The 22,403-nt window shown below is 47.9% G+C and overlaps 1 protein-coding gene and 1 pseudogene across 1 annotated transcript in view; both read right to left on the reverse strand.

Annotated features, from left to right (window-relative positions):
• TRMT11 (tRNA methyltransferase 11) overlaps positions 1-22,403 on the reverse strand; it is a 155,280-nt gene that overhangs the window by 91,592 nt on the left and 41,285 nt on the right. The window lies entirely within an intron of this gene.
• Positions 20,510-20,623, reverse strand: LOC142297919 (U6 spliceosomal RNA; annotated as a pseudogene).

Raw genomic sequence — 22,403 nt, forward strand, 5'->3', positions numbered from 1 at the left:
ACCCCATTTTGGAAACTAGACCCCTTAAGGCTTCTATTGAGAGGTATAGTGAACATTTTGGACCCACAGGTACTTCACAGATTTTGATAACGTTACGTTGTCATATTGAAAATTGTCATTTTTTTCTCAAAAATGTTGCTTTAGCATCAATTCTCTCACTTTTTCAAGAGGTAATTCCAAAAATTTGACCCAAATTTTTGTTACCCACTTTTTTATGAGCGCGGTGATACCTCACATGTGGTCTGAAACCTTTGTATGGACAAATGGGAGGGCTTGGAACGAAAGGAGCAATATTTGAATTTTAGAAAGGAAATTTGGCTGAAAAAGATTGCGGGCACCATGTCGCATTTGGAGGACCCCTAAGGTACGTAAACAGCAAAAAAAAAAACACAAGTGACCCCATATTGGAAACTAGGCCTCTCAAGGAATTTATCTAGATGTTTGGTGAGTACCCTGAACCCCCAGGTGCTTCACAGAAGTGTATAATGTTGAGCCATGAAAATAAAAAAATAAAATTTTACCACAAAATTGTTACTTCAACCAGGTAGCTTTTTTTTCACAAGGGTAACAGGAAAAAAATCACCATGAAATTTATTGCGCAATTTCTCCTGAGTTTGGTGATATCTTGTACGTGGTGGAAATCAACTGTTTGGGCACACTGCAGGGCTCGGAAGAGAAGGAGTGCAACTTGACTGCAAAATTGGCTGGAATCAATAGCGGACACCATGTTGCATTAGGAGAGCCCCTGAGGTGCCTAAGCAGTGGAGGTCCCCCACAAGTGACCCCATTCTGGAAAATAGACCGCTCAAGGAATTTATCTAGATGTTTGGTGAGTGCCCTGAACCCCCAGGTGCTTCACAGAAGTTTATAATGTTGAGCTGTGAAAATAAAAAAAATACATTTTTACCACAAAATTGTTACTTCAACCAGATAGCTTTTTTTTTAACAAGAGTAAAAGGAAAAAAAGGAGCATAAAATTTATTGTGCAATTTCTCCTGAGTATGCTGATACCTTATGTGTGGTAGAAATCAACTGTTTGGGTGCACAGCAGGGCTCGGAAGGGAAAAAGTGCCATTTGACTGAACATTTGGCTGGAATAATTAGTGGACGCTATGTCGCATTTGGAAAGCCCCTAAAGTGCCTAAACAGTGGAGGTCCCCCACAAGTGACCCCATTCTGGAAACAAGACACCTCAAGGCTTTTATCTAGTTGTATATTGAGCTTTTTGAATCCACGAATACTTCACAGAATTTGATAAGCTTAGGTTGCCATATTGAAAATTTTCATTTTTTTCACAAAAATGTTTCTTTAGCATCACATTCCTCACTATTTGAAGAGGCAACAACATATCGTGGACCCCACAGGTTGTTATCCAATTTCTTGTAAGCGCAGGGATAACCCCACATGTGGCCAAAAACCTCTGTTTGGATTAATGGGAGGGCATGGAATGGAAGGAGCACCATTTGAATTTTGGAAAAGTTGAAATAAATTGCGCGCACCCTGTCACATTAGCAGGGCCTCTTGGGTACCTATACATTAGAAACCCCCCACAAGTGACTCCATTTTGGAAACTGGACCCCTCAAGGATTTTATTCAGGAGTATAGTAAGCATTTTGAATCCACAGGTACTTCACAAAAATGTTGCTGTGCAACAAATTTCTCACTGTTAGGCTATATGCGCACGTTGCGTAAATACATGCAGTTACGCTGCGCTTTGTAGCGCAGCATAACTGCATGCGTCCTGCGTCCCCTGCACAGTCTATGGAGATTGTGCAGGGGCCGTGCGCACGTGGCGTCTTGGAGCGCAGCGCTTCGGCTGCTGCCCGAAGCGCTGCGTTCTAAGAAGTGACATGTCACTTCTTCCGTGCGCTTTGCCGGCAGCTCCTGCTCTGTCTATGGCAGGAGCTGCAGGCAGAGCGCATGGAATCGGCTTTTTTTTTTTTTCTCTACGGACATTTTCTGCAGCGATTTGAAGAGCACATGTGCTCTTCAGATCGCTGCAGAAATTTCTGCAGGGCTAGTACGCAACGTGCGCACATAGCCTTAGGCTATGTGGCCATGATCCAGCGACACGGCGTCTAGTACACAGTGCCAGCCTTCCTGCAGAGATGTGAGTGTTGTCCATGGGAGAACGCAGCTGCCCATGCCCACGATTTGGGTTCAGGCTGCTGTGGACTTTAGCTCTATTCTACGTGCAGAGAGCACTCTTGTCTCCGCAGCATAAATTGACATGCTGAGACTCGGGAAGCTGCGCCACAGGTCGGTTTATGCTGCGGAGAAAAGAAGCACAGTGGGCATGGGATTTCTAAAAATCCTTCCACTGTGCTTCTACTGCACAACACAGCGTTATGGACGCAGGGAAAACACTCTGCGCCCAAAACGCTGCAAACCCTGATTGTGGGCACACAGCCTAAAATGCTACAATGGATGAATGGATAGATGTCAAACATATATAACGTCCCACCCCCTGCATATTCTAAGCTGGCGCCCTTTAGTGCCTTTCATGTGGCACTAAAGGGTGCCTAGCCTTGTATTTAGCCCAAAAAGAAAAAAAATAATTAAAATAAATGACGTGGGGTCCCCCCTATTATTGATAGCCAGCTAGGGTAAAGCAGACAGCTGTAGCCTGCAAACCACAGGTGATAGCTTCACCTTGGCTGGTAATCAATTTGGAGGGCTCCCCAAGCTGTTTTTTTTTTTAATTATTTATAAATAAATAAATTAAAAAAAAAACAAAAAACATAGGGTCCCCCCAAATTAGATCACCAGCCAAGGTGAAGCTGACAGCTGGGGTCTGGTATTCTCAGGGTGGGAAGAGCCATGGTTATTGGACTCTTCCCAGCCTAAAAATAGCAGGCCGCAACTGCCCCAGAAGTGGCGCATCCATTAGATGCGCCAATCCTGGCGCTTCGCCCCAGCTCATCCCGCGCCCTGGTGCGCTGGCAAACGGGGTAATAAATGGGGTTGATACCAGATGTGTAATGTAACCTAGCATCAAGCCCAGCAATTAGTTATGTCACGGCGTCTATTTGATACCAGGCATAACTAATTGACATAACACAAAAGCGGTCCTTGTATTTGTGGACACTCCCATTTTACAATTATATCAACAATTGAAAAAACTTTGTAAACTCATTTTTTCAAAAAGGAGCAGACAGTCCTAAATATACAGTGTAAACTTTATTCAATATATACAATCACACAAGCATAAAAAGATGTATACAGCAAACAAACATAGACTAGCAGCATAATGATATTGCACATATATCCGATCCACCACGCAAAGTGACTAGTGCTGTACAAAAAATGCAATTTATAGTAAATTCCCATATAATGTCAGTATATTGGATTCTAAACCTAAACTATTTTCCCACCAAGGAATAATTAGTAGGAAGCCCAAAAATAACCTGACAATTAAGAATAGTATGTTATTGCATACAGAAATAAATATATATAAGTCACTATATTACTAAAGAGGTCTGACTATCGTGCCATATAACCCAGTTGCAAATGGATGGTGGTTTTTACCCAATTGCGTCCATAGATGGCGCTAAGGTCCAGCTTATACGTGGAACCAATACAGAAATTGTAAGACAAATAAATCAATCAGCCGGCGCCTGCAAACCACTCCCGAACGGGAGAGATTATCGTGTTTTGACAGACGCCGAACCGACAAAGTATGGGCACCAAACCAACCATACAGGAGCAAAGAAGTTACCTGGGTATACTGTAGTAAAGAGCCGCCAATCTCTTACCCCGACGTACGTTTCGCTTCCCGCTTCAACGGGGGGCATGTCGAGCTGGAGAAAGCGCCAAGATTAAATACCGGCAGACATCCAATCAGCCGCATTCACGGCGCTTGCGTCAGTCGTGTTCCTCCCATGATATAACGCAACTTCCTGTCGGGCGACCGTGGAACGCAGCTTGCGTGTCAGGCACCCGGAAGTGACCAACAAGCAAAGCCGCTCCACTCACTGCGCCCGGCATTTCAGTTCCGGGAGGCTTTGGACCACGCAAACGCTCAGCATTTGAATGGCAGGTCTGCCGCGTTACGGCGCATAAGATGCATAAAGTTCCTACCCATAAAGACTATTCTTCATCAGATGGCTAAATATAGGAGAATGTAACTGTATCTCAAGCATTACAATAACCATCTCCTCAGTTTTACAATAAATTTCCTAACACTTACTGTAGCCAATATCAAATACTAGTATACAAGATATTCTTCATAAACTTTATTATAATATAAATAACCCAAAGCTACCAAAGACTACTATAAATTCCTAATTATATATTACGATCCAAATAGCAGACTATAATCCTTGTTCATCCTAACCTCACTATTATAAGTATACATATTACATGCAAAGAAGGTCTTCAGGATTTTGAAGGTGGATTTCCATAACTCCGACAGTTTCAGGTGGAAAACAATTTCTATAATAGAGAAGACAGTCATATAAGTAAGGAATCACATAAATATTAATTAAAAACACCCTAAACACACTTGCATCCATACCCAAACACAAATTAAAATCATGATTAAAAAAAGGAATTGACAATGGAAGCATAAAAATATATACAATCAATAACGGACACCATGTTGCATGTTGTATATATGTTTATGCTTCCATTGTCAATTCCTTTTTTTTAATCATGATTTTAATTTGTGTTTGGGTATGGATGCAAGTGTGTTTAGGGTGTTTTTAATTAATATTTATGTGATTCCTTACTTATATGACTGTCTTCTCTATTATAGAAATTGTTTTCCACCTGAAACTGTCGGAGTTATGGAAATCCACCTTCAAAATCCTGAAGACCTTCTTTGCATGTAATATGTATACTTATAATAGTGAGGTTAGGATGAACAAGGATTATAGTCTGCTATTTGGATCGTAATATATAATTAGGAATTTATAGTAGTCTTTGGTAGCTTTGGGTTATTTATATTATAATAAAGTTTATGAAGAATATCTTGTATACTAGTATTTGATATTGGCTACAGTAAGTGTTAGGAAATTTATTGTAAAACTGAGGAGATGGTTATTGTAATGCTTGAGATACAGTTACATTCTCCTATATTTAGCCATCTGATGAAGAATAGTCTTTATGGGTAGGAACTTTATGCATCTTATGCGCCGTAACGCGGCAGACCTGCCATTCAAATGCTGAGCGTTTGCGTGGTCCAAAGCCTCCCGGAACTGAAATGCCGGGCGCAGTGAGTGGAGCGGCTTTGCTTGTTGGTCACTTCCGGGTGCCTGACACGCAAGCTGCGTTCCACGGTCGCCCGACAGGAAGTTGCGTTATATCATGGGAGGAACACGACTGACGCAAGCGCCGTGAATGCGGCTGATTGGATGTCTGCCGGTATTTAATCTTGGCGCTTTCTCCAGCCCGACATGCCCCCCGTTGAAGCGGGAAGCGAAACGTACGTCGGGGTAAGAGATTGGCGGCTCTTTACTACAGTATACCCAGGTAACTTCTTTGCTCCTGTATGGTTGGTTTGGTGCCCATACTTTGTCGGTTCGGCGTCTGTCAAAACACGATAATCTCTCCCGTTCGGGAGTGGTTTGCAGGCGCCGGCTGATTGATTTATTTGTCTTACAATTTCTGTATTGGTTCCACGTATAAGCTGGACCTTAGCGCCATCTATGGACGCAATTGGGTAAAAACCACCATCCATTTGCAACTGGGTTATATGGCACGATAGTCAGACCTCTTTAGTAATATAGTGACATATATACAGTTAGGTCCAGAAATATTTGGACAGTGACACAAGTTTTGTTATTTTAGCTGTTTACAAAAACATGTTCAGAAATACAATTATATATATAATATGGGCTGAAAGTGCACACTCCCAGCTGCAATATGAGAGTTTTCACATCCAAATCGGAGAAAGGGTTTAGGAATCATAGCTCTGTAATGCATAGCCTCCTCTTTTTAAAGGGACCAAAAGTAATTGGACAAGGGACTCTAAGGGCTGCAATTAACTCTGAAGGCGTCTCCCTCGTTAACCTGTAATCAAATGAAGTAGTTAAAAGGTCTGGGGTTGATTACAGGTGTGTGGTTTTGCATTTGGAAGCTGTTGCTGTGACCAGACAACATGCGGTCTAAGGAACTCTCAATTGAGGTGAAGCAGAACATCCTGAGGCTGAAAAAAAAAGAAAAAATCCTTCAGAGAGATAGCAGACATGCTTGGAGTAGCAAAATCAACAGTCGGGTACATTCTGAGAAAAAAGGAATTGACTGGTGAGGTTGGGAACTCAAAAAGGCCTGGGCGTCCACGGATGACAACAGTGGTGGATGATCGCCGCATACTTTCTTTGGTGAAGAAGAACCCGTTCACAACATCAACTGAAGTCCAGAACACTCTCAGTGAAGTAGGTGTATCTGTCTCTAAGTCAACAGTAAAGAGAAGACTCCATGAAAGTAAATACAAAGGGTTCACATCTAGATGCAAACCATTCATCAATTCCAAAAATAGACAGGCCAGAGTTAAATTTGCTGAAAAACACCTCATGAAGCCAGCTCAGTTCTGGAAAAGTATTCTATGGACAGATGAGACAAAGATCAACCTGTACCAGAATGATGGGAAGAAAAAAGTTTGGAGAAGAAAGGGAATGGCACATGATCCAAGGCACACCACATCCTCTGTAAAACATGGTGGAGGCAACGTGATGGCATGGGCATGCATGGCTTTCAATGGCACTGGGTCACTTGTGTTTATTGATGACATAACAGCAGACAAGAGTAGCCGGATGAATTCTGAAGTGTACCGGGATATACTTTCAGCCCAGATTCAGCCAAATGCCGCAAAGTTGATCGGACGGCGCTTCATAGTACAGATGGACAATGACCCCAAGCATACAGCCAAAGCTACCCAGGAGTTCATGAGTGCAAAAAAGTGGAACATTCTGCAATGGCCAAGTCAATCACCAGATCTTAACCCAATTGAGCATGCATTTCACTTGCTCGAATCCAGACTTAAGACGGAAAGACCCACAAACAAGCAAGACCTGAAGGCTGCGGCTGTAAAGGCCTGGCAAAGCATTAAGAAGGAGGAAACCCAGCGTTTGGTGATGTCCATGGGTTCCAGACTTAAGGCAGTGATTGCCTCCAAAGGATTCGCAACAAAATATTGAAAATAAAAATTTGTTTGGGTTTGGTTTATTTGTCCAATTACTTTTGACCTCCTAAAATGTGGAGTGTTTGTAAAGAAATGTGTCCAATTCCTACAATTTCTATCAGATATTTTTGTTCAAACCTTCAAATTAAACGTTACAATCTGCACTTGAATTCTGTTGTAGAGGTTTCATTTCAAATCCAATGTGGTGGCATGCAGAGCCCAACTCGCGAAAATTGTGTCACTGTCCAAATATTTCTGGACCTAACTGTATTTATTTCTGTATGCAATAACATACTATTCTTAAAATTGTCAGGTTATTTGTGGGCTTCCTAATAATTATTCCTTGGTGGGAAATTAGTTTAGGTTTAGAATCCAATATACTGACATTATATGGGAATTTACTATAAATTGCATTTTTTGTACAGCACTAGTCACTTTGCGTGGTGGATCGGATATATGTGCAATATCATTATGCTGCTAGTCTATGTTTGTTTGCTGTATACATCTTTTTATGCTTGTGTGATTGTATATATTGAATAAAGTTTACACTGTATATTTAGGACTGTCTGCTCCTTTTTGAAAAAATGAGTTTACAAAGTTTTTTCAATTGTTGATATAACTAATTGACAGTAATAAAAAAAAAATTGACAACAAAAAAAAATTTATTTGAAAAAACACTCCCCAAAAACATTCCCTCTTTGGCCAATTTATTGAAAAAAAAAAATAAATCGGGTCCCTGCTGTAATGCATTGTGAAAGTCCCGCGGCGATTCTTGACCTTCTAGAATATGGGGGGCACGTTCAGGGAACGTATCCCCCATTTTCTAGGAGTGCAGACCCTCCATTTGAGGAGAGTGGGTGCAAAGAATTTGCACCCACTCTCCACGGGTCACAGCTGCAGACTCCGTGCAGCAGCAGCCAGCGTGAGTCAGACACAGGAAGCTGACAGCCACGCTCTGCAGTGTGACCGGCGTCTGCTGTGAAGGAGGTGGGGGCCGTGGGGGATCAGAGCTGACAGGTACGGGGGACACCGGGGAACACCGGGGTGGGAATAGGGGGTGACCTGGCAGGGCCTGGGGAGAAGGTTTCTGTCGTATGTGTCATAGCACATGCGACAGAAACCATAGGAAAGGGGGAAATGCTGCCGGTGCGCTGCTGTGCGCACCGGTATGTGCGGCGCCATGTTGGATTTTCGGGAGGAAGGGAGGGTGGGGGGACACTTTGGCGACACCGGGGGACCGGAGAGGACCGGGGGATGAGATTTATCTCCCATCTGACATGTTTGTTTATGCCAGATAGGAGATAAATGATTTTTTACCGGCGCGGTCATTTACTGTAACCTGATCATCGGTATACGGTGTATACCGGTCATCAGGTGAGCGGGGACCGGAAAAACCGGCCAGAATCATGATCTCCAGGGTCTCAGGTACCCCCGGCAGCTGAGACCCCGGAAATTTTCGGACTCTGGGGGGCGCTAGACCCTTTTTTCCGACCGCCGTTAAAAAGCGGCGGATCGGAAGAAGTACCCTAATTTGTCGCCGTTAAAAGGCGTATCGGCGGTCGTTAAGGGGTTGAAATTAAACTTGTATTTGTAATTTCCAAATGATAATTTCACATTGGCAACCGCTGTGGAAACATAAACGTGTCAGCTTTCACTCTCCGAGAGCCAATAGGCCTTTCTAGGTTACAAAATGAAACAAATCCAAAAAAATCAGTAGGCGCTCTTGTTGGTATTAGTGCAATGTGTAGGTGCATGTTCATACCGTGGCCATTAACCTCTTCACAACCGGCCAATTTTGCACTTTCCGGGGTTTTTTTCGCCATTCTTCTTCCGAGAGACGTCACTTTTTTATTTTTCAGGCAATATGATCACGTTTTTTCGCGGAACGAGCTGTACTTTTAAATGAAGCCATAAGTTTTACCATATAGGTGTACTGGAAAAAACGGCAAAAAAATTCCAAATGCGGGAAAAATTGCAAAAAAAAGAGAAATGTTGTTACTTACCGTAAATTCTTTTTCTTATAGTTCCTTATTGGGAGACCCAGACCATGGGTGTTTAGCTTCTGCCTCCGGAGGACACACAAAGTACTACTCTTAAAAGTGTAGCTCCTCCCTCTGAGCTTATACACCCCCTGGTAGCCAGTCCTAGCCAGTTTAGTGCAAAAGTTGAAGGAGAATAGCCACCCACAAGTAGATCCGAGTAAGAACCGGAACAACCGGAGACTCTGTCCACGACAACAGCCGGTGATAACACGCGGAACAAGAAAATTGCCAACAGGCAACAGGGAGGGAGCTGGGTCTAACAATACGGAACTATAAGAAAAAGAATTTACGGTAAGTAACAAAATTCTCTTTTTCTTTATCGTTCCTTTGGGAGACCCAGAACATGGGACGTTCCAAAGCTCTAAGAAGTAGGCAGAACCTAACTTCACAAATGGGCGACAGCCGCCTGAAGGATGCGTCTGCCCAAGCTCGCATCTGCCGAAGCATGAGCATGCACTTGGTAGTGCTTCGAAAAGGTATGCAGGCTAGTCCAAGTGGCAGCCTGACAGACTTGTTGAGCCGTAGCCTGGTGCCTAAAAGCCCAAGAGGCACAGACAGCTCTGGTCGAGTGTGCTTTGATCCCGGGCGGGGGAGGCACCTGAGTACTCTGGTAGGCGTCCGAAATGGTCGATCTAATCCAACGGGCCAAGGTCGGCTTAGAAGCCGAGAGACCCTTGCGCCACCCTGTGGTTAGCACAAAAAGAGAGGTGCACCGCCTAAGCGCAGCGGTGCGAGACACATAGATCCGGAGAGCACGCACCAGATCTAGAGTATGCAGCGATTTCTCAAAGAGATGAACAGGGGCCGGACAGAAGGAAGGCAAGGAAATATCCTGGTTAAGGTGGAAGGGAGAGACCACCTTAGGAAGAAAGTCCGGGGTCAGACGGAGAACTACCTTGTCTTGGTGAAAAACCAAAAAAGGTGACTCCGAGGAGAGCGCAGCCAAATCAGATACTCTCCTGAGAGAAGTTATGGCAACTAGAAAGGCCACCTTTTGAGAAAGACGATACAAAGAAACCTCCCTAAAAGGCTCAAAGGGGGGTTTCTGCAATACCGTGAGGACCAAGTTAAGGTCCCAGGGATCCAAGGGCCGCCGATAAGGCGGAATGATGTGAGACGCACCTTGCATGAAGGTGCGGATCTGAGCCAGCCGGGCGAGACGACGCTGGAACAGCACTGATAGAGCTGAGACTTGTCCCTTGAGAGAGTTGAGGGACAGTCCTAGCTGCAGACCGGACTGTAAAAAAAAAAAAAGACAGAAGGGTCGGCAACGAAAATGGCCAAGGAGAATGGCCGGAAGAGCGACACCAGGACAGGAAAATTTTCCAAGTCCTGTGATAGATCTTGACGGAGGAAGACTTACGGGCCCGAGTCATAGTGGAGATGACTTCAGGAGGAATACCAGAAGCCGTCAAAATCCAGGACTCAAGAGCCACGCCGTCAATTTGAGTGCCGCAGAATTCGGGCGGAAATACGGACCTTGCGAGAGCAGGTCTGGACGGTCCAGAAGATGCCACGGCATCTCCACGGACAGTTGGAGCAGGTCCGGATACCAAGCTCGCCTGGGCCAGTCCGGTGCAATGAGGATGACTCGACGGCCCTCCATTCTGATCTTGCGCAGGACTCTGGGCAAGAGAGCTAGAGGGGGAAACACGTAGGACAGACGAAACTGGGACCAGTCTTGAACCAGAGCGTCCGCGGCGAATGCCTGAGGATCGTGGGAGCGAGCCACGTAAACAGGAACCTTGTTGTTGTGACGGGATGCCATTAGGTCCACGTCCGGAGTGCCCCACTTGCGGCAGATTGACTGAAACACTGCCGGATGCAGGGACCACTCGCCACCGTCCACGGATTGACGGCTGAGATAATCTGCCTCCCAGTTTTCTACGCCAGGGATGTGGACTGCGGATATGAGTCCTCCGCCCATTGAAGAATGCGTTGGACCTCCAACATTGCCAGGCGGCTGCGTGTCCTGCCTTGGTGATTGATGTAGGCAACCGCTGTCGCGTTGTCTGACTGGACTCGAATGTGCCTGCCCGCCAACAGGTGGTGAAAGGCTAGGAGAGCTAGAAGCACAGCTCTTGTTTCCAGCACATTGATTGAAAGGGCTGACCCGGACAGAGTCCAAGTGCCCTGAGCTCTGTGGTGGAGATGTACCGCTCCCCAGCTGGATAGGCTGGCATCCGTGGTGAGAATCACCCAGGACGGAGCCAGGAAGGAGCGCCCTTGGGACAGGGAGAGGGGTCGAAGCCACCACTGAAGAGAGGTCCTGGTCCGTGGCGACAGAGCCACTAACCTCTGTAAGGAGGAAGGCCGCTTGTCCCAACAGCGGAGAATGTCCAGCTGCAGGGGGCGCAGATGGAACTGGGCAAAGGGAACCGCCTCCATGGAAGCCACCATTTGACCCAGCACCTGCATCAGGCGCCTGAGGGAATAACGGCGGGGCCTCAGGAGAGAGCGCACCGCTAGCCGGAGAGACTGCTGTTTGATTAAGGGCAACTTCACAAGTGCCGGCAATGTCTCGAACTGCATCCCTAGGTACGTGAGACTCTGGGTCGGAGTCAGAGTGGATTTGGGAAGATTGACAATCCACCCGAATTGGGCTAGGGTGGCGAGAGTGAGCGAAACACTCCGCTGACAGTCTGCGCTGGATGGACCCTTGACCAGAAGGTCGTCCAGATAAGGAAGCACTGCTAACCCCTGGAGGTACAGGACCGCAATCACTGGTCGCCATGACCTTGGTGAATACCCGAGGGGCCGTGGCTAACCCGAAGGGGAGAGCCACGAATTGGAAATGATCCTCTCCTATCGCAAAACGTAACCAACGCTGATGTGACACTGCGATTGGCACATGTAGATAGGCATCTCTGATGTCGATGGACGCCAGGAACTCCCCTTGAGTCATAGAGGCAATGACTGATCGCAGAGACTCCATGCGAAAATGCCGCACCCGGACATGCTTGTTGAGAAGCTTGAGATCCAGGATGGGCCGGAAGGTACCGTCCTTTTTTGGAACTAGGAAGAGATTTGAGTAAAAACCTCTGAACCGTTCCTGAGTGGGAACTGGGACAATCACTCCATTTGCCTGCAAGGACGCCACGGCCTGCGAGAAGGCGGCGGCCTTGGAGCAGGGGGGAGTTGAGAGAAAAAATCTGTTTGGAGGGCTGGAAGAGAATTCTATCCTGTAGCCGTGAGATATGATGTCTCTCACCCACTGATCGGAGACCTGCTTTAACCAAGCGTCGCCAAAGTGGGAGAGCCTGCCACCGACTAAGGACGTGGCTGGAGCGGGTCGAGAGTCATGAGGAAGCTGCCTTAGTGGCAGAACCTCCTGCAGTCTTCTGCAGACGCGCTTTTGGGCGCCAGTTGGATTTCTGATCCTTGGCTGAGTTAGCGGATGAGGCGGAAGGCTTAGAGGATGACCAGTTGGAGGAACGAAAGGAACGAAACCTCGATTGATTCCTACCCTGGGCGGGTTTCCTGGTCTTGGTTTGTGGCATGGAAGTACTCTTCCTGCCAGTAGCTTCTTTAATCATTTCATCCAGCTGTTCACCGAACAGCCGTGAACCAGCAAAAGGGAGCCCAGCAAGAAACTTCTTGGACGAAGCATCTGCCTTCCACTCTCGAAGCCACAAAATCCTGCGGATAACAAGAGAATTAGCTGAAGCCACCGCAGTGCGGTGAGCAGCCTCTAGCATGGCAGACATGGCATAAGATGAAAAGGCTGAAGCCTGAGCAGTTAAGGTAACCATCTCAGGCATAGATTCCTTGGTGAGGGAATGCATCTCCTCTAGAGAAGCAGAGATGGCTTTGAGAGCCCACACTGCTGCAAAAGTTGGGGAAAACGCGGCCCCCGCAGCTTCGTACATAGATTTGGCCAGAAGGTCAATCTGGCGGTCAGTGGAATCCTTAAGTGAGGTGCCGTCAGCCACCGACACAACAGTCCGGGCTGATAGCCTAGACACCGGAGGGTCTACCTTTGGGGAGTGAGACCACTCCTTGACCACCTCAGGTGGAAGTGGAAACCGGTCATCAGAACCACGCTTTGGAAAGAGTTTGTCAGGGCAGGCCCTGGGTTTGGTCACAGCGGTCTGAAAACTGGAGTGGTTAAAGAACACACTCTTCACTCTCTTAGGCGAGGTAAACTGATGTTTTTCTGCCAAAGAGAGTTGCTCCTCTGATACTGGCGGATTGAGATCCAGCACAGAATTAATAGAAGCAATCAAATCACTAAGATCTGAGTCACCCTCAGAGAAATCGATGGGATACATAGCCTCCGAGCCCCCAGTGAGAGCATCCTCCTCATCTTGAGAGTCAGCTCTTGAGACAGAGAAGTGGGATGGGGAGGGGGGAGGAAACCCTGCGCCTTCTCTTAGAAGGACGGGGTCTCGGATCAGATGATGAATCCTCCGTGAGCTCTGATGGACGGAGGGCAGAGGATAGGAGTCCTCTGTCAAGAGTATTAGAGGCACCCTGAGAGGGGGGCTGATGCATATTCATCAAAGTCCTGGACAAAAGTCCCATGGACTCAGCAAATGACTGGGATATGGACCTAGAAAAAGGACTCTACCCAGGCCGGGGGTTCAATCACAGGTTCAGCAGCAGCCTGAGAGACCACTGGGCCTTGCTCCTTGTGTGAGACATGCTGCTGGTATACAGAGGTCCACAACCGGAGACTGGCTATGGCTTACCAGACCGCTGAGCGCGGTGAGAGCCCAGACTGCTGTGTTGTGTGCCCTCCAGATCCCGAAGCCCGGTCCCCCAGTCGCAGCACCTCAGCAGAGATGCAGAATGCAGGATGTCCCAGAGCAGAGTGAACTCTGCCTGAGAAATGACTAGGGGGCGTTCCTATAAAAGAGCGGGAACTGGAGGGCTATAGAGACCTGCAGGGAAGGAGGGACGCCCCAGCAGTGGGGAGTGTCCCTCCCCTGTGTAGAACGGCCGCCGGGAGGAGCCGAACCTGTCCCTCTGCATGAGTGACATGTGAGGGCAGGAAAATGAAACTAGGCCTCCGGCGAAGCCGGGGCCTAAATTTAAGTGGCGAGGCACCATCGGCGCGGTTCTCAGGCAAAAGCTGGAGAACCCGCCGGAAAAGTTAAAAACTATCACATACAGCATACTCTCCCCTTACAATAAAGAACCGGAACCCCCAACATAAACGTCTCAGGTACTTAGCTGTTGAGACGCAGGGCCATGTCCCTGGGGATGAGTGCTCCGGTCGAACAGAATCCTCAAGGGGCTGTGGATGGAGATCGGACTCCTGCCAGGCATGGAGACTGTGCTGGCTCCCACTTCAAGCCAGAGCCCAGAAGGGATGGTGAAGGAGCACGGCATATAAGGCTTCAGCCTTGTAAATCAACCTTAACAACACCGCCGACACAGTGGGGTGAGAAGGGACATGCCGGGAGTCCAGACATGGACCCGCTTTTCTTCAATCTCTTTCCAAAAGTCAAACAATCAGATGAGAATGCATGTGTGGATGTATGCCTCCTGACAGAAAGCAATAAACTGGCTAGGACTGGCTACCAGGGGGTGTATAAGCTCAGAGTGAGGAGCTACACTTTTAAGTGTAGTACTTTGTGTGTCCTCCGGAGGCAGAAGCTAAACACCCATGGTCTGGGTCTCCCAAAGGAACGATAAAGAAAAGTGCAATAGCAGTATTGTTTTTGAGATATTTTATTCACTGTGTTCACTATATGGAAAAACCGATGTATCAGTGTGATGCCTGAGGTCGGTATGAGTTCGTAGACACCAAACATGAATAGGTTTCCATTTATATAAGGGGTTAAAAAAGATCAGAAGTTTGTCGGAAAAGAATGGCGCACGTTTTATGCCATATCTAGTGACCTGTAGCGTTCTCATTTTTCGGGATTTATCGCACAGTGACTGCTTATTTTTTGCGTCTCAAGCTAACGTTTTTAATGGTACAATTTTTGCGCAGATGCTATGTTTTGATCGCCTGTTATTGCATTTAGCACAAAATTTGTGGCGACCAAAACATGCAATTTTGGAGTTTGGAATTTTTTTGCTGCTACATCGTTTACCGATCAGATTAATTGATTTTATATTTTGATAGATCGGGCATTTCTGAAGGCGGCGATATCAAATGTGTGTGTATATTTTTTTAACCCTTTAATTTTCAATGGGGCGAAAGGGGGGTGATTTGAACTTTTAAATTTTTTTATTTTTAAGACTTTTTTTTCACTTTTTTTTTATTTTACTAGGACCCCTAGGGGACTATATGGATCAGCTGTCTGATCGCTCTGCCATATCTGTTGATCACAGCTACACACCTGTGAAAAGCATATATGCTCCTAACCTGTCTCACCCAGCTCTCGCCTGTGTGGGTGCAGGAAGTGAGTCAAGTGAGCTACAGGAGTCATCACATGAACATGACTCTGGGCTGCCATGACAACAACCGGAAGTCACGTGATCACGTCACATGACTTCCGGTGTCGGCCGAAGAGTAAATATTTACCGCCAATGCGATTATAATTGCGCTTTGCGCTGTCACATAATGACAGCGCCATTTAAGGGGTTAAAAGGCACGGGCCGATAACAATTCCGCTCGTGCCTGGCAGGCACACATCTCAGCTGTAAAAATCAGCTGAGATGTGCGCCAATCGCTGCAAGCTGTTTGCAGCAGACCGTGGGCAGTAACACTATGACCGTTAGGACATAAAAAAACTGATTTTTGTGTACTCACCGTAAAATCTTTTTCTCTTAGCCGTAAAATCTTTCTTCTCTTAGGAGGACACTAAGTAGATGCAAAGATGTTAGCTCCTCCCCTGCAGTATACACCCCCTGGCTCAGCCACGCTACTTCAGTTTTAGTACACAAGCAGTAGGAGAACAAGTAACAAAAAACGTGAGTGAATACTCATAACAAAAAAGTACTGAGACAGAAAAAAGCTAAGGCCCAACAGGGCAAAAGGGAGGGTGCTGTGTCCCCCAATGATGGCTAAGAGAAAACGATTTTACGGTGAGTACACAAAAATCCGTTTTTCTCTGACGCCTCATTGGGGGACACAGGACCATGGGACATCCTAAAGCAGTCCATGGGTGGGTAAGCAATAAAACAATGCAACCCAAGGATTAGGAACCAGTCCCAGATAGTGGAGTACCTATCTCAGTAGGCGCTCCTGGCTATCGTTTGCAGAATTTTCCTACCTAGGTTCGCCTCAGCCGAAGCCTGGGTATGGACTCAGTAATGCTTTGAAACAGTATGTAGACCAGGTCGCAGCCTTACACCTCTGTTCCACTGAAGCCTGATGCCTAATGCCTAATGGCCCAAGAGGCGCCAACTGCTCGCGTGGAATGAGTCCGCAGCCCACTAGGAATGGGCTTGAGTTGCGAGCGGTAGACCTCCTGGATCACAGAGCGAATCCAGCGAGCCAGCATTGCCTATGAAGCTGCCTCTCCTTTCTTAGGCCTTTCAAGAATGACGAACAAGGAGTCTATGTTCCTAAAGGGGCTGTCCTAGGTACGTAATATCTGAGAGCCCTCACAAGGTCTAGCGAATATAGAACCCTTTCCACCCCAAGGACTGGGTGTGGACAAAAGGAAGGCAGAACAATGTCCTCGTTCCTATGAAACGGGGAAGTAACCTTCGGAAAAAAATCCGGAAGGGGGCGTAGAACCACCTTGTCCTGATGAAAGATCAGAAAGGGTTCGCGGCAAGAGAGTGCTGCCAGTTCCGAAACTTGTCTGATGGACGTAATCGTCACTAAGAATGTTACCTTCCAGGAGAGAAGAGCATGAGAAGATTCCTTAAGAGGTTCAAAAGGGGAACTCTGGATACCGTCCAAAAACGAGATTGAGGTCCCATGGGTCCAGCGACCGTTTATACAGGAAAACTAGATGGGAAACACCATTGAGGACAGTCTTGACTTGCGGATTGCAAGCTAGGCGGTATTGATAGAATATCGAGAGAGATGAAACCTGCCCCTTAACGGAGCTGATGGCCAACCCCTTTTGCAACCTGACTGCAAAAAAAAAAAAAACAAAAATCAAGAATTCTGGGGATCGCCAGAGGCATAGGTTGGACATTAGATTCCCTGCACTGGGAAAGGAAAGTTTTTCACGCACGGTGGTAAAAACGGGATGAAGGCCGGCTTTCGGGCACTGTACATGGTGGAGATGACCGCAGGAGAGAATCTCGCTCTTGTTAAAGTCCAGGTCTCAATGGCCAGGCCGTCAGCTTCAGGGCTCTCGAGTTCTGATGGGAAATGGGCCCTTGGGTCAGCAGGTCTGGGAAGCTTATGAGGCGTCATGAGCAATTGTACTAATTCAGCATACCAGGCGCACTTGGGCAAGTCCGGTGCTATTAGTATCACCGGGACTCCTTCTGCCTTGATCTTCCTGATTACTCGCGGCAGCAGGGGCAGAGGCGAAAAACATGTAAGGCAGACAAACGACATCAGGGGACTAGAGCATCCGCACCAATGGACTGTGGATCACGTGACCTGGCTAAGAATACGGGTACCTTTGCGTTCAACCTTGAGGCCATTAGATCCACGTCTGGTGTACTCCAGTGAGTGCAGATAAGTGGGAACACTTCTGGGTGGAGAAAACCACTCTCCGGCAGCCAGTCCTTGGCGACTTAGAAGGTCCGCCGCCCAGTTCTCTACTCCTGGTATGTGTAACGCTGAAAATACAGACCCCCGTCGATTCAGCCCAGGTGAGGATCCTGAGGACCTCGAGATAAGCGGTCTTGCTGCTGGTACCTCCCTGCCGATTGACCTACGCCACAGCTGTTGCATTGTCCAGTTGGACCCGAATCAAACGACCTGCTAGCAGAAGGGGGATTGACCTGAGCGCGAGAAGATCGCGCTGATTTTCAGGATGATTTCTGGGAAGGGCAGACTCCTGGGGTGTCCAACGTCCCGAAGCAGTTTGGAGCCAGTACGCTGCTCCCCAGACTAAGAGGCTGACGTCCGTGGTCAACAGTAGCCAGTCCACTTGGGGGAGAAAAACTCCTTCTCGATATGGAAGAGGACTGAAGCCACCAGCAAAGCGCATACCTGACTGAAGGTGTCAGGTGAAAAGTTCGTCCAAGGAAAAGGGGCTCTTGTCCCAGGCAGCTAGAAGCGCAAGCTGCAGTGGGCGGTGGTGTGGCTAAGCGAGCAGCACTGCCTCTATAACCGCCGCTATCCTACCTAGCACTTTCATACTGAATCGTATGGAGTGAGAGGAGTACGTAAAGGGCAGTGTACCGCTTGTTGTAGAGCAGTTGCCCTGTCTTGAGGGGAAAATATCAAGCCCCGAAGAGGTTCCAGGGACATGGCCAGGGAGGTGACGGATTTTGACGGGACCGGGGATGATTTGACTGGAGTCAGAATCCGCCCTAAGTGGGATAGGGTGCCCACAGAGATCTGTACGCTGGTTGGAGCACTTGAGGAGGTCATCCAAGCAAGGCAGAACAGCCACTCTCCTGGCGTGAAGGGCACTCATGGCAGCCGCCATGACCTTAGTTAAGACCCTTGGTGCTGTGGCAGAGCCGAGGGTAGGGCCACAAATGAATAAAAAAAAAAGAAGTCCTGAACCGCGAAGCGGAGGAACTTTTGGTGAGCTGGAGCGATGGGTATGTGCAGGTACGCGTCCCTGATAGCTAGGGAGACAAGGAATTCTCCTTCGACCATAAAGGTAATAATGGACCCTAGGAAGTCCATTTTGAATCTCCTTACATGCACATGTTTGCTCAGGTGTTAGAGGTCCAGGATGGGACGACCTGACCCATCCTTTTTTGAGGACCACGAGAGGTTGGAATAGAAGGCCTTGAACCTCTCGCCGTCCGGAACAGGTACCATCACCCCCGCCGTTTGGAGGGAGTGGATTGCTGAGGAGAAGGCCTTGTGGTGTTTTGGAGCCTTTGGGGGTGGTTTGAGAGAAAAGACTGACCAGGGGATCGGGTCCAGAATTCAATGTGGTAACCGGAAGACAAAAGGTATCACACCCATTTGTGGTGTGAGGCGGCGGCCCAGATGGAGGAGGACGAGACTCCTCGGTCTTTGTCTAGACTGCTAGGACGACGTGGACTCGAGGAGGGCTGAGAAGGTCGGGCCCTGCGTGTCTAGTAAAAAACATCCTGGGCTAGAGTTGGGGGAGGGAGGTACTCTTTTCCTCCCGTGGTGTCAGACAAAAAAAGAGCCTGTCCAGATGATTGGCAAATCATCGGTCTGGAAAGGAGTACTGTGAGAGGCTTCTTAGAGACCGAGTCCGCTCTCCATTATCGGAACCAGAGGGCCTTACGGATGGCTATGGTATTTGAGGCGGCAATAACTGCGCAGGTAGCAGCGCCGAGGGAGGCCTGCATGAGGTACTCTGCCGCCGCAGCAATGTGAACTGTTACATCTGTGAGGGTCTGAGGGAAACTGGTAGTCCTGGTGCCTGTGCGACCCACACGGAAGGGGAGAGGGACCCGTGGCCTCGAAGCAGTGCGATCGAGCTGCTCCACTTGTCTGTCAGTCGGGTCCTTGAAGGAGGATCCATCAAGTAAAAGACAGGAGTGGTCCTTCAGGCAGGCGGAAGCCGGGTGAGGGTCCACCGAGGCCGGATCAGCCCAGCCCTTAGAGACAGCTAAGCCAAAGGGGTACCGGGACTCCATGAGTTTATGGATACCGAAGCGGCGTTAAAATCCCTTTTTTTTTTTTGTCAGTAATAGTGGATGGGAGATCTTCCACATGCAGAGTTTTGGTTGATTGCTGCAATAAGTCTATCGCAGCTTGATTGCTCGGGGAGGTTGAAACCAAGGAATCATCCCGGTACAAACATCATTCCCCTTCCTCCAGCTCCTCAGAGACCATGGAACATGTGGGAGAACCCCATCTGTGTACCCCAGAGGGAGAACCATGGGGGTCATGCCCTTTTTCTGATCTGCAACCGGTGAAGCAGAGGGCTGATTCTTATCAGAAGGACCCTCTATAGAGGTGTCATCAGGCTGCGTTCTGTCCAGGGGCCCCGAGGGGTGTGAGGACGATGTTGCATAGCCAGCACCAGGTTCTGGGAACTGTGCCCATTCCGGGGGACTGGAAGCCGTAGGCTCTGGGCTGGCAGCGGTTGCTGCGGTGGTGGCGGGGTGGGGGTGTAAGCTACAGGGGCACCGGACTCACAGAAGGAAGAGGTGCTATCATCCCCTAGTAGCTCAGCGTCTTATAGTTGTTGCTGTAGTTGTGCAGGGCATAAAAACATGTGACTGCAGCCCCTGGCTGATGAGCCACAAACTGATTGTAATGAGGGAGCAATGCTATGCATAGCCAATATGCAAGTGAGGCTATAACTCACCCAGAACACGGATAGCCCTTCCCCCCCCCCCCCTCCTCCTGTGTCACAGTTCCTGTGGGAAGGAGGATGTTGAATGTTTCACGAATTTCCATGTCATCCTTGGCCTGCTGAGCAGGGGCCATGCTAATCTTCTGTGTAGCTCTGCATTTGAGCATATGTGATGCCGAAGCTAGCACCCTGTGTGAGGGGGGGGCGTGGCTTATCGAGTGTTGGAGGGGACGGGGCTTAGCTCTGACAAGAAGGCATGAGAAAATATAATAAACAAAAAAAAATGGTGGGAAGGGACTCCTCTTCCCTCCTCCAGCCCTGCACAACAATGGTGGACAGAAATACCTCTATAAGTGTACCACAGCTGCGGCTGCAGTGAATCCTGGGAGCTCTCCCCTCCCCCCGCCACAGGTGGAATGCTATGCAGGAGTCTGCAATGACAGCCCATGTGCATCCAGTCAGTGTGACCTTTGCTCCAATTTTCTGTCAGGGAGCCAGTGTGCAGATTCTGATGCCTGCTGGCAGAACTTGTATCAACTCAGACCCTGCCAGAGGGAGTGAAGAAGTTTTCATCTGCTCTATGCTCTGGAAAAATCGGAATGATCTCACCTCAGCTCCTGTGGAGATGGCAGTCTGATGGAGATGGCAGTCTGATGCCTGGTCACACTTGGTGCAGAACTTGTATCAACTCCGAGCCTACAAAAAGGGCTGAGGAAGTTTTCATCTGGTTTGGGCTCTGGAAAATCAGTGCCATGAGACCGGTCGTCCAGTGAGTAACAGCCCAGGATCCAGCGTTGCAGGAGGGGGTACGGGGAGGCGATACTCCGCGTTCCCGCCTGTTGATGGTTTTGGGAAATCGGTCCCAAAAGGAACCGTTGCCCTCTAAAAGCAAAAAATTCTTGCTGCAGTAGTCTTCAGAGATGTGCCTCCTATAGACACTAATCTAAAACTGAAGTAGCCTGGCTGAGCCAGGGGGTGTATACTGCAGGGGTGGAGCTAACATCTTTGCATCTACTTAGTGTCCTCCTATGGATAAGCAGCATAACACCCATGGTCCTGTGTCCCCCAATGAGGTGTCAGAGAAATTACTGCCCGCGGTCGTTAAGGGGTTAAAAGACGAAACTAAGGATAAAAACAATATGCAATTACCCTCCAGTTAATGAATAGTAATAGTATATGTAAATATCATAACCTATCACATCACTGCACCTGATCTAATCTAGTCCCTTTCTGCCCTTCATAAAATTTACTTCAAATATCTGTTCCCTGTATTTTCTGATTCCATTCCTCTCCATGTACTTTTTACAGTCTGTACCTGTAGAAATTCTGGCTGGTGACCGTTCCACGCAGCTGGTTTTGAATCCCCTATGAAATCAATGGCTGTACCATATATGACAAGCTATTCTCCCCCATTTACCATTTGTGTCTCCCCTATTTCCTCATAGACTAAGCTTACGAGCAGCGCCCTCACTCCTCCTGGTATCTTAATTTTGTTATTTTGTATTGTCTCATATTGTCCTCTGAATTGTAAAGCGCTGCGGAATATGTTGGCGCTATAGAAATAAAACTTATTATTATTATAGGGTACTTAGTTGTCCCTATTTAGACCAAAAAAAGGTAAAAGACATCCAAATGCGGCAAGGTGTACCCATTCTGCATGGTCCTTTGTCCATAAGGGGGCATGGCTTCCCCTTTTAGGGGTGTGCATCATTTATATACCGTCAATCACAATCTCCTATGAATACTAGCTACGGGACAGCGTTCATAGGATCGCCAACCCCCTCAGCTGTCATGACAACTTATCGGAGCCCCACCATCACATGACGGGGGCCGATGGGTGAGATTAGAGATGCACAGCCTGTGCGCGCGCGTGAAATGCCACTGTCAGAAATTGACAGCAGTAATTATCTGGTTAAAAGCCGTGGATAGATCTCGTATTAGAGTTTGAGGCACTTGACGGCTAATTAC

This window comes from Anomaloglossus baeobatrachus, chromosome 3, assembly GCF_048569485.1.
Source record: "Anomaloglossus baeobatrachus isolate aAnoBae1 chromosome 3, aAnoBae1.hap1, whole genome shotgun sequence".
In the NCBI taxonomy this organism is placed as follows: Eukaryota; Metazoa; Chordata; class Amphibia; order Anura; family Aromobatidae; genus Anomaloglossus; species Anomaloglossus baeobatrachus.